The sequence below is a fragment of the Diplotaxodon limnothrissa genome, linkage group LG13 (assembly GCF_057381915.1).
Source record: "Diplotaxodon limnothrissa isolate DT_005_m linkage group LG13, D_limnothrissa_male_GT1.1, whole genome shotgun sequence".
In the NCBI taxonomy this organism is placed as follows: Eukaryota; Metazoa; Chordata; class Actinopteri; order Cichliformes; family Cichlidae; genus Diplotaxodon; species Diplotaxodon limnothrissa.
Window position 1 is genome coordinate 26,462,938 of NC_140608.1, and position 13,153 is coordinate 26,476,090.

The window sequence follows — 13,153 nt, forward strand, 5'->3', positions numbered from 1 at the left end:
CCCTATGTGCAGGCTTAGGCGAGCGGGAATTGCTTTTCATCCCTCCCTGTGTAGAGGGAGTAAAACAAAACGGATCCTCCCAGTCCACGTCGTCATCCATAAGGGAAATTCCCCATGGATCGGAAGTGAGCCGATTGTTTTTAATGTCAGACGGGACGTGAGAATAAAAGTCATTTTCACTCACCACCGTGAGCTCGGCATTGTCCAGTTTGTGGCGACGGGCGCGCCGCTTCCTTCGAGCGGAGGAAGCCGGCGGAGCGAGCGACTGAGCCCCTGGTGCACAGAACGGAGACACCGAGGCTGGAGCGTGAGCGCCTGAAGCCACACGGAGGACTCCCACCTGAAGCGAGCGAGGCTTAGATGCAGGCAGCGCAACAGGCGGGGACTTTCGGCAGCTCTTGGGACCTCCGAGAGCTAGCCGAGTCCCGTGGAAAATGCGCTCGTAGTCGGGGGTACGCCACGGCTTCCAGCGGAGCTCCTCCTCCAGCTGGGCGAAGGCTGCCTCCCGACGCTCGTAAAGCTCGCGGTCTGCTGAGTCCATAGTGGTCAGGTCGTACTGTCACGGTCTGGCTGGGGCAGACCGTATGTGTTGCAGAGGAGGACTCAAACGCAGACCAAAACGTAGTGTGGATAAACAAAACAAGCCGTTTATTGAGGCTAGCAATGAGGGTAAAAATAATCGGGCATCGGTGAAAACTAAACAATAACCTAAACTGGGTGAACTAATAACAAAACATGAAAAAGCTTAACCATAGTGAACTGACATGGGTACCTGGGGATGAGACATGGATGAGCAGACGACCTGACAAAGAATGGACACAGGAGGATAATGAGGGAAGTGGCAACACATGGGGAACCAGCTGACACACATGAACATAACGACGTGACAATGGGAGAGTAAAACTGAACACGATGAACACAGACACACCAGACCTCTTCACAATAAGACAGGAAACAGTGAGATATAAACATGACAACCTGGACTGACAACATACGCCACAGACATAAAATACATGAAAGCAGGGGAGACTTAACATAGTGGAAACACGAGGGGAAAATAACTAGTAACACCTAGGCATGATAATGATAAACTTAGGAAACCTGAAGGCTACATAAACTAAACACAAAACGCTGGGTCAGCAGACCCAGGATCATGACAGTAACGTCTTCTGTAAGAAGCTTTTCTGTCCCCCACTCGTTACCTGTATGAATGGCACCTGTTTGAACTCATCATCTGTATAAAAGACACCTGTCCACAGCCTCAAACAGTCAGACTCCAAACTCCGCCATGGCCAAGACCAAAGAGCTTTCGAAGGACACCAGGAAAAGTATTGTAGACCAGCACCAGACTGGGAAGAGTGAATCTAAAATAGGCAAGCAGCTTGGTGTGAAAAAAATCAACTGTGGGAGCAATCATCAGAAAATGGAAGACATACAAGACCACTGATAATCTCCCTCGATCTGGGGCTCCACGCAAGATCTCATCCCGTGGGGTCAAAATGATCATGAGAACGGTGAGCAAAGATCCCAGAACCACACGGGGGGACCTGGTGAATGACCTGCAGAGAGCTGGGACCAAAGTAACAAAGGTCACCATCAGTAACACACTACAACGGCAGGGAATCAAATCCTGCAGTGCCAGACGTGTTCCGCTGCTGAAGCCAGTGCATGTCCAGGCCCGTCTGAAGTTTGCCAGAGAGCACATGGATGATACAGCAGAGGACTGGGAGAATGTCATGTGGTCAGATGAAACCAAAGTAGAACTTTTTGGTATAAACTCAACTCGTCGTGTTTGGAGGAAGAAGAATACTGAGTTGCATCCCAAGAACACCATACCTACTGTGAAGCATGGGGGTGGAAACATCATGCTATGGGGCTGTTTTTCTGCCAAGGGGACAGGACGACTGATCCGTGTTAAGGACAGAATGAATGGGGCCATGTATCGTGAGATTTTGAGCCAAAACCTCCTTCCATCAGTGAGAACTTTGAAGATGAAACGAGGCTGGGTCTTCCAACATGACAATGATCCAAAACACACCGCCCGGGCAACAAAGGAGTGGCTCCGTAAGAAGCATTTGAAAGTCCTGGAGTGGCCTAGCCAGTCTCCAGACCTCAACCCCATAGAAAATCTGTGGCGGGAATTGAAAGTCCGTGTTGCTCGGCGACAGCCCCAAAACATCACTGCTCTCGAGAAGATCTGCATGGAGGAATGGGCCAAAATACCAGCTACTGTGTGTGCAAACCTGGTAAAGACCTATAGTAAACGTTTGACCTCTGTTATTGCCAACAAAGGTTATGTTACAAAGTATTGAGTTGTATTTTTGTTATTGACCAAATACTTATTTTCCACCCTGATTTACGAATAAATTCTTTATAAATCCTACCATGTGGATTCATGGATTTTTTTTTCACATTCTGTCTCTCACAGTTGAAGTGTACCTCTGGTGCAAATTACTGACCTCTGTCATCATTTTAAGTGGGGGAACTTGCACAATCGGTGGCTGACTAAATACTTTTTTGCCCCAGTGTATATGCATATTGAGCATGTTTGACAAGGGCCAAATTGAGATTGCTAGATGAGAAATCACAATCAGAGCGTCTCCAAAACTGCAGTTCTTGTGGGGTGTTCCCAGTATGCAGACATCAGTATCTTAAAAGTGATCCAGGGTAGGACAGTGATGAACCAGACAACAGGGTCATGGCAGCTAAGGCTCACTGATGCAGATAAGGAGTGAAGGCTGACCGGTGTGGTACCTCAAACTGCAAAAAAGGTTGATGCTGGTTCTGATAGAAAGGTGTCAGAATACACAGAACATAACTGTTTGTTGTGCATGTAGCAACATGATGCATTATGGGAAGAAGGCAAGCCCACAGAGGCAGTGTGATGCTTTGGGTAATGTTTTGTGAAACCTTGGATCAGACCATCCATGTGGATGTTACATTGATATGTAACACCTACCTATTGCCTGATGGCTCTTTGTGTGCCTTGCCACAAAGCAAAAATGGTTTCAGGAGCACAACAAGAAATTCGAGGTCCAAAGATCCCAAGCCAATATGAGAAGTAGAAGAACATAAGGAGAAGAAACAGAATCACAGTGGGAAGAATCAGCGCAGTTACCATGGTTAAGAAACTGTGATGCATACTAATGGCATTTATTACACACCTCCCAGACATGTTTACTATCCAGCCAATTTGCTCTCTCCACCAAACCAGCTCCCCAGCCTGACCTTTTGCCAAGCCTCCATCCATCCATTTGCTTTATATCGGCCATTCTTAGGCCTTTTTTCTCTCCCCTGTTGAAATTAACATAACACAATGAGACTAATTTTAGTGTATTTACCCAAAATCCCAAGCTTTGTTGGATGTAATGCTACTCGTGCTGTGCTCACTGGAAGGCTGTGCATGTGTATGTGTCCTTAGTGTAGCCGCTCTTTTTCCCTGGCATTGAACTTGACCCTGCACAACCCCAACGTAATGAGTGAATTCAAAACATCTCCCTTTGGAATGGTCTGCGTGGAGTGAGGAGGCCATATCTGCCTTCACTGCCTCTGCTGTTTGTGTGTGTGTGTGTGTGTGTGTGTGTACGTTAACCAAATAAAGAGCAACTGCCCATGCTACCTGTAAATACTACACGCACATCTTGATAAAAGCACATATTCACTGAGACACACGTGGAGAGAAAAAGGACTACATTAAGTGAGCCACATGTTCAGAAAGCAGCTGGAAGATGTTCGGCTTGTTTGAAACAAACAAGGAATTTAAACATGTCAGTGTTAAAATGCAGCAAGCTCCAACAGCAAATGCTTTAAAAAACAGAGAATTATTACTTAGGATGTGTTTCCATCTGAATGTCTCTGTTCTGTGACCTCACTGATCGTGAACTTGTATGAGAGAACACAGAGCATCAGTTGCATGGACTGAGTGAGAAAATGGTGCTACGGTGTTAAACTTTCCAAACAATGTGACATGATGTCATATGTGGCCATGACAAAGTCTTTTTGTACTTGAACTATGATGTCAAAACTAATAACTAGAAGCTAAACTACCTTTGACTATACTGTGCCTAAAGTGGGGTCGAAGTGATACATTTAGTGTTCCTATGGATGGAATCAGATTGAAAAGGAAAACTGAGAAAAGCCACAGAATCAAGCACGGTAGAAATCCTGGCATATCAACTGATCTCAGAGCCTGTCCACATCACGGGAAGGCTGTGCTGATACCTTTGTGTGTTTCCAATTAGCAAATCTTATATAAGATGTGATAATCAGAGTACTTTAAAGGCCTACAGTTACTGCAAACGGCTTTACAACACACCTCCACCCCAGCTCCTCCTGTCAAGGTATACATGACTCAGTCAGCATCATATCATTGATGTCTGCTCTGTTCCGTAGTATTGACCTCCAGGTTATGCCGCTATATATAAAGTACCAGATTTAAACTGCTAATCTTCTTGTGATTATGGTGGTTATTTCTGGAGAAAAGTACTGTCAGGACCCATTTTTAGCTACTGGACTTTACTTTCAACTCAACGTTTATTCAGCAACAATAGTTGTTGTGTAATAATCTTTTTTACTCTTGCAGTGTGTTTTTCCCCCCCACATTTGAGTATGTTGTTTTATTTATGCCGTTATTGTCACCTGTGAGAAATACTTTTTTCATTTGGGAGGATGGGAGACTCAAACCTTTAAAGACCATGTGTGTCTGTGTGTGTGTGTGTGTGTGTGTGTGTGTGTGTGTGTGTGTGTGTGTGTGTGTGTGTGTGTGTGTGTGTGGCCATACGCGTCCAGTAAACCTGACGGAGTGTGATGTTGAGCTGTGTTTGATCTTAATCTTGATCCCCCATCCGCTGACGCTGTCACCATCCGTCACACACACACACACACACACACACACACACACACACACACACACACACACACACACACACACACACACATACATATAAACTCATATCAGGAGGAGGAGCTAGTGACAGCACACTGAGGGAGGGCTGATGAATAATAAACAGGAATAGAGAGAGACCAGATACACGTGCACACACACACACACACACACACACACACACATACACACACACACATACACACACACACACACATCCCCCATATAACCTCGCCCCTTGCTGCCCTCACCCTCCTCCTCTTGCAGCGTCCATGTTTATGCATGGCACCCTGTTTCATATGTATCGGCTGCATCATTCCCCCTGTTGTCACGGGAACTGATGACACAGACTGCATTAAGAATGATGACCCACCTACAGATTACTGTGCTGTTGGTACACACACGCACACATTGCCGCATACAACAAAAAATAAACAAATAAAAAAATACTCAAACACACAGTGACTGATGCTGAACACATTTCCCTGTGGGACCCAATAACACTAGCATGGCAGCGTACTGCCAGAAATGAAGCAAAAATAAATAAAAAGACAGTGGCCAGTCCAACCCCCCAACCCCCAACCCCCTCACACACTCACACACATACAACCCCACGATGACCTCAGCTAGTAAACCCCAGTCAGAAAAACTGCACAGTGCCTTTATGCAGAAAACAGCGGCCTTAACTGTCAGTTTCCGTTACTGTACAGTGACAAGGAGAACACAATCATGTGAAAAAGCAAATGAATATTTTGGATCCTTGCTGATAGATTGAAAAGACATATGCAGTGGCTGAAATATGTAAAGCACTAAGAACAGGAATGATGGCGCTACTGGAGCTCTCAAAAAGAAGCTTACAGTCATGAGGATGAAAGATGATTAATGAACAATGGAATTTAATCTTTAATTGTCTATCTTCAGTGATCAAATTCTGCATGAATAATTTTATTAATTTTTTTTTTTAAACAAGTCATTGTCCTTTTTTGCATCGTTCATCAAAAAAATTTAATTAAGCACAGGTGGAATTCTAAAATGATTTTTTAACAAATATTATAACGTATAACGTAATAATTAGATGCTTTTAAACCCTGGGTTTATTCAGTTTTGCTGTACGTAGAGCTAATTCAGGTCTTGAAAAGTGATTCTGCAAAAAGTAAAAGAAGCAATCAGATCTAATAGTCACGTAAAACAAACAGGGCTACATAATACTAAACATACAGCAGTATACAGTACAACACAATGAGTTTACTTTAAGTTAAAAAAAATTAAATTAAAATAAAATTAAAACTTTAAGGTAATATCAGTTTGATAGTCTGTGAGTCTTTTCTGGAGGCTATTTAATAGAAAAAAACAATGCTGAAAAAAAATGTACATTGACTAGTATGCAATTACATCTTCTACGAAACTGATGAATCCTGATAAAGTATTTTAGAGGCTACAGGCTAGCCACATACGTAGAATGCTAAAGGTGGACGAGAAGGGAACTTGTATGCTGTGGAGACTCAAGGTATGAAAGATTGTACCAGTGTCTTATATCTGATGAGGTAGACACGAGGGAAAGACTACATATCTACCTCCTTACCTCAAGCCTCATCTCTTGAATTGAAGTCAGGGCTCTAACACACGAAAATGTGCATACACATGTTCGTTTATTCCTGATATTGTCGCAGTTACTAATTGGCACCAGATTAAAGATGTGACCCTACTATCTATAAGCTAATGTTATGCCATCTAATGTTAGGCTTGAGTGTCCTAAAAATCGTATTTTCTGATGAACTGTTTGATTACATTTGCACACTGAATTTTATAGTAAACAGAATTCAGTCGACTGTAATCTGAAATCTACTGACATCTAGTGGTGAGATTTTACACACTGTACCTTTAAATATTAAGCATGCCATAAAAGTGTCACATTTCAAATTTTAAAAAGCTGAAACAAAATAGGAATTAATTGTAAATTAAATGCAAATTGTTTACATGAGTTCTGCTAATGTAAAAGAAAAAGATCCAATTCAAAAATAAATAAAAACATCGAAAGTCTTTACTTTCTTTTTTTTTATTGTTGCAGTGTGGTGCCCTATACACTGCTCAACTACATGAACCCTGCTCGTAAGTCAAATTTCAGCAGCAACCCTGACAATGAACTTCAGTGTTCAGTTCAGTCACACAGTGTAGCTGTAACATAACACAAAACTGTTATATTATACACAAATTGTATGTGAAGATCAAAGTTTTTAGTAAACAATGAGCTATCATTAGAATGTTTTACGCTATGTATATAGATCAGAAATATATTAATATCTAAGCAGCAGCTTGATTTTTTAGTGTAGTAGTAGTAGTAATCTCATGAATGATGATTATAGTTTTTCATAAAATGTTTAATATCAGTGTCCTTTCTAGCTGAAACGAATGTTCAAAAATCAAAACATTCCCTAATAAAATATGGTGGAACAGAAAGAGGTGCACTATCCAATTTATACAACTATAAAAATTCAGAAAATGTTTGAAATGATTGTGCTTCAGAACTGTCTGACGTCTGAGTCCTGGACATGCTTTTGGAAAACTGTAAGAAATCATCTAAAGTGAATCATGTGGTCGTTCTATGCCACTGTGACTTTAATAAAGGGACAGTAAATGTGACATTATGCAAATATTAATCATTGTCAAAATAAGTTAATAACCATGCAATATAAGTTTTTAATGTTAAAATGCTGGAAGAACAGTGACACTGGTGATAAAGGCATTAACTTGCTGTTTCTTCACTTACGGCACTGTAGCAACATGGTGGCAGTGCATTGTCTGTCAGGGTGATTACGGAGTGAGTCCGACGCTGAATAAAAATGACAGTTGATGGTCGGTGGCACTGTTCATGGGAGATATGGGGTCAGTGCATGTGTGTGTGTTGTAGATCGTATGGTCCACAGAGTTTCTTTTTTTCTGTTTTGCAGCGAGAGAGACATGAAACTGAGGTGGGGAGGGAAAAAAGGTCCTCATTCTCTTCCTCTGTCACTGTGTTTCACATTTCCTGTCACTCGCCAATATAATGAAGTTTTTCCCTCATTCACTCTTTTGTAGTCAAAGTGAGAGATGCCAACTGATCCTTCCTTTTCTTCTTTTTTTACCTCTTTTTTTCCCATTTCAAAAGATGTGTCTGTCGAAGGGAGAGAATACATAATGTATATTACAGACAAGCAGAAAAAAACAAGACAATATGAATAATTAATAAGCTGTGATGCATATGTATAAACATTTCCATATCAAATAAATATCATATCTAGTGTTATGACTCATTTTTTAGTGCTTTGAATACTCAATTACTCATAAGGTTGTCTGATCATTTGCAGCGGGACAGTGTCTGGTGCATGTCGTGATCAAATGACAGCAGCTTTAGAGCACAGGGAAAGCTACACAGGTGAAAATAACAGCACTTGGAAATATACTAATTTGGAGATGTACTCGCAAAGTTCAGAGCAGATCTGAACTCTGTGCTAAAAATATGAGAAGAACTTTTAGTCTAGTAATATAATTTGCAAATCTTCAGGCGATTACAAAACTCATGGAATACTGTATGAAGTAATAGCATGAAAGTCACTGCAACCAGAAACAGAAGAAATGTTAAATGTGTTTAGTTTTTCCCTTTAAACATGAGACTGTGAAAATCTGTGATTTGTGAAATTAGGCTATATGAGTATGAGCTACCCAGTTTAACAGTCTATTTGTCAGTATTGTGTGGATGGTGGAGTTTGTAGTCCACAATAAAAAAGTGAAGTCACTGTAGAGTCACAGTGAATGTTCAAACGTTAAATGATATATATGTATATGTATATGGTCAGGGAAAAAATTATTTGGGGCCCAGCTGATTTTCCTCCAAGCTCCTCCCGATTAGTTCTGAGCTGGTTCCACACCATTCTCATTATCACTGAAAGATTGGTAGTTATTTTATGGTTCTTCCATTTGCGAATAATAACACCAAACTGTTGTCACCTTTTCTGTCTATTCTACTTATTTCATTCATGAAAATGCGAATTAATTTTTAAAAAATTTTTTTGTTAGTGTTCTGTCTCTCATTGTTCAAATAAACCTACCATTGAAATTATAGACTCATCATTTCCTTGTTAGTGGGCAAACGTACAAATCAGCCGGGGTTCAAATACATTTTCCCTGACTGTATGATCTTGGTCCTTATCTATGTATGCCATGTTCAAGTAGCCAACTTGTCATTAATAATTATCATTAATATGGATTTTCATGTATTAAAAAGTTACCCTCTTTCCCCCTTGGTACTTCTCCAGCTTCTTGTCTTCCTTCTTCCTGTCATTTGGTATCGCTACGTCTATCACTACGGCCGTCTTCCTGTTTGTCCACTATTACAATGTCTGGTTGTTTAGCCATCACCATTTTGTCTGTTTGTATCTGGAAGTGAGGCAAATACTGTTTGACTCACAATTTCGGAACAGATCACCTTGCCCTAGACAGGGTCACCGGGGGTTCCCGAGGGTGAGCACCTGTTGGCCTGGGGCTTAGTCCATGGGGCCCCTCTGGTCACAGCCTGAAAAAGGAACATGGGCCCACCCTCCTGTAGACCCACCACCCATAGGAGGCACCGTAGGGTTTTGGTGGGGAAGGAATCTGAGCTAGTGCCAGAGGTTGAGAGGTACTGACTAGATATAGTCGTGCTCACCTCAACGCATCGTTTCGGCTCCAGAAGCTGTCTCCTGGAGAGGGGCTGGACTCCGTCTCAGTCTGGAGCTGCACTTGGTGAGAGCCGCTGGGCTGGGGTGGGTATCGTAGTATCCCTTTGGTTTGCTGCCTGTATTTTGAAGTTTTTCCTGGTGGATGAGAGGGTTTGTTCCCTCACCTTTGGGTCGGAGAACTGTGCACCAAAAGATAGCTCCACCTGGGGACTGTCGTCTTAGTGGGAGACTTGTTCATGTGGGAAACAACAATAAGACCTGGAGGGGTGTGACTCGAAGGAACAGCCTCTGCCTTTGTCACTGATTCTTATCATAATTTATATGGAAAGAATTTCTAGATGAAGCCAAATGCCAGAAGGCTTCCTCTTGGGCAATCTCTGATGTTGTTCTGTTGGCTTCATCAGGTGGTCACTTCCATCTTGCACTGGAACGGTTTGCAGACGAGTGTGAAGCAGCGGGAATGAGAATCAGTACCTCAAAGTCATGGTCTGTTTAAGTATCTCAGGGTCTTTTTCACAAGTAGGGAGAGCGGGAGATCGATAGATGGATTGGTGCTGCAGCTGCGGACGCTGCACCAGTCTGTCATGGTGAAGAGGGAGCTGAGTGCAAAAATGAAGCTCTCGATCTACTGGTCATTCTACATCCCCACCCTCACCTATGGTTATGAGCTTTGGGTAGTGAGTGAAAGAACAAGATCATGGATACAAGATCTACAAGGAAATGAGCTTTCTCGTAATTGTGGCTAGCCTTAACAAACACCATGTTTGAACATATTGAGTTCAGCCATCCAGGATGGGCTCAGAGTAGAGACGCTGCTCGATTGAAAGTGCCCAGATGAGGTGGTTCGGGCCTCTGATGAGGATGCCTCTTGGGCGCCTTCTCGGTGAGTCGTTTCAGGCATGTCCCACCAGGGGTCACCCAGGACACGCTGGAGAGATGATATCTCTCGGCTGGCCTGAGACACCTTGGTGTTCCCTGGACAAGCTGGAGGAGGTGGCCAGGCAGAGGGAGGTCTGGGCTTCTCTACTTAAGCTGCTGTCTTCCGCAATCCGGCCCCAAATAAGCGGAAGAAGATGGATGCATATACTGTATTTACTGTATTTTCCAACCTGGTCTCCTTATTTCATCTGCATAGAGAGGTTATGAAATATGATTTACATCTCTTTATAGCATGTGTTGCATCATTTGTGCTGACATTGTTGTGTCATCCTCTAAACCAGGGGTTTTGTGGAATTGTTGTAAAATATAACGCAATTTGGACCTGTAAGTTACTCCACAATTAAGACAGCTATTTCTTTGGTAATTTATAATCGGTGTGGTTAGGAATTATTTAATTTGGTGAATTAATTGCCAAAATGGGAAAGCCATTCACTGAAGTGCAGTTTCTGAAGGATAGCATGATGTCAGTTGCTGATATTCTATGTCCAGAAAAAAAGAGGTTATTCAACAGCATTGGCCTGTCAGCAAACACTGTGGCAGAGCGGATTAAAAAACCTACATTTTTGGAAATATTTGTGGGTCTTTTATTTGTTTGTCTGTTTGCGTTTACTGTAACACCAGAATGACGCTCCAATGAGATAGCAGTTTCCAACAGTGGCCCCCAGCTCTTTTGAATTTGAGACCCCTGCTTTAAACAGAGTTTCTTGGCTTTTCTCTTTTCTTTCTGTCTGCTCAGTTCTGCAGAGAATCTGCTGTTCATTATACTTATGACCAACAAGGGTAAAATAAAAAAGGTATATAGAAAGCTAGAAATCTACTTTATGTGTCCAGATAATGTGACACTTTAATATGTAATTAGCTTGATTCAATTGTTAAACCAATGTAGAATATTTTTAAATGTGCACTGTTCTTTTAGGATTTCATGTACAAGATTTCCACATCACACTAAATTCCAGATTATATTATGTTGTAGACATGGACAAGTGGAGACCTAATGGCCAAGTTGTCATCCGTGTTATACTTCTTTCAACTGTTGTTGCCAGTAACCATTATGAAATTAAAACAGATTCACAATTTTCAGATGAACAGAACACATTCTCCTATATCTCTATGTGGTGTAAAATTCTGGAATAGTTTAAGTAAGAAACAAACAATTATAAAGAGACCACAGTGAGTGGTGTTAATCACAGGGTGTAAATGTCAGTGCGAAAATGCAGTTTGTTGTTTAGGTTTATGAAGTTTACATTGTTTACTTTATTACAGAACCAGGCTCAGGGAGGGGCAGCCACTTGCTGCAACTGTAACAAACTTCTTCTGCGTGGTAAAAAATAAATAAAAGATAAACACAACAGACTCACTTATACGACAAGTACAAAGGACATAAACATACTATTGTCCTTATACTTTACAGGAGTCTGAGTGAGAGTCACAACATAAGTGTCATCTTCATGGTAAATTTTTTGAAAGGGTAAATTTTAACTCAAACCACAATCCTTCCCTTAATTTAACCAAATGGCTTTTAGTGCCTAAACACTGCAAAGTATTTTCGCTGAGTTATCAGTGAGTGAAAACAAATCGAAGTTTGAAACAAAAACTTTCAAATAGTATTCAAACCACGATCACATGACTTACTACCATTCTACCATGTAACCGGTGGTCTGATTTGGAGTCCAAGATCTCATCCCTTAGACTGCCCAAGCGATTTAACTTCCAGGCCTTTCAACATTTGGATCCCATTACAGCTAGACAGGTGGGCGCTGGGGGAGGCTTTCCTGTACTCTCACACCCCCCTCACATTTTTTTTAAAACTCAGACATCCATTCTTCTTCTCACTGGTCTCTTTCTTAATCCCTTATTTACAGTGGGGCAAAAAAGTATTTAGTCAGCCACCGATTGTGCAAGTTCCCCCACTTAAAATGATGACAGAGGTCAGTAATTTGCACCAGAGGTACACTTCAACTGTGAGAGACAGAATGTGAAAAAAAAATCCATGAATCCACATGGTAGGATTTGTAAAGAATTTATTGGTAAATCAGGGTGGAAAATAAGTATTTGGTCAATAACAAAAATACAACTCAATACTTTGTAACATAACCTTTGTTGGCAATAACAGAGGTCAAACGTTTACTATAGGTCTTTACCAGGTTTGCACACACAGTAGCTGGTATTTTGGCCCATTCCTCCATGCAGATCTTCTCGAGAGCAGTGATGTTTTGGGGCTGTCGCCGAGCATCACGGACTTTCAACTCCCGCCACAGATTTTCTATGGGGTTGAGGTCTGGAGACTGGCTAGGCCACTCCAGGACTTTCAAATGCTTCTTACGGAGCCACTCCTTTGTTGCCCAGGCGGTGTGTTTTGGATCATTGTCATGTTGGAAGACCCAGCCTCGTTTCATCTTCAAAGTTTTCACTGATGGAAGGAGGTTTTGGCTCAAACTCTCACGATACATGGCCCCATTCATTCTGTCCTTAACACGGATCAGTCGTCCTGTCCCCTTGGCAGAAAAACAGCCCCATAGCATGATGTTTCCACCCCCATGCTTCACAGTAGGTATGGTGTTCTTGGGATGCAACTCCGTATTCTTCTTCCTCCAAACACGACGAGTTGAGTTTATACCAAAAAGTTCTACTTTGGTTT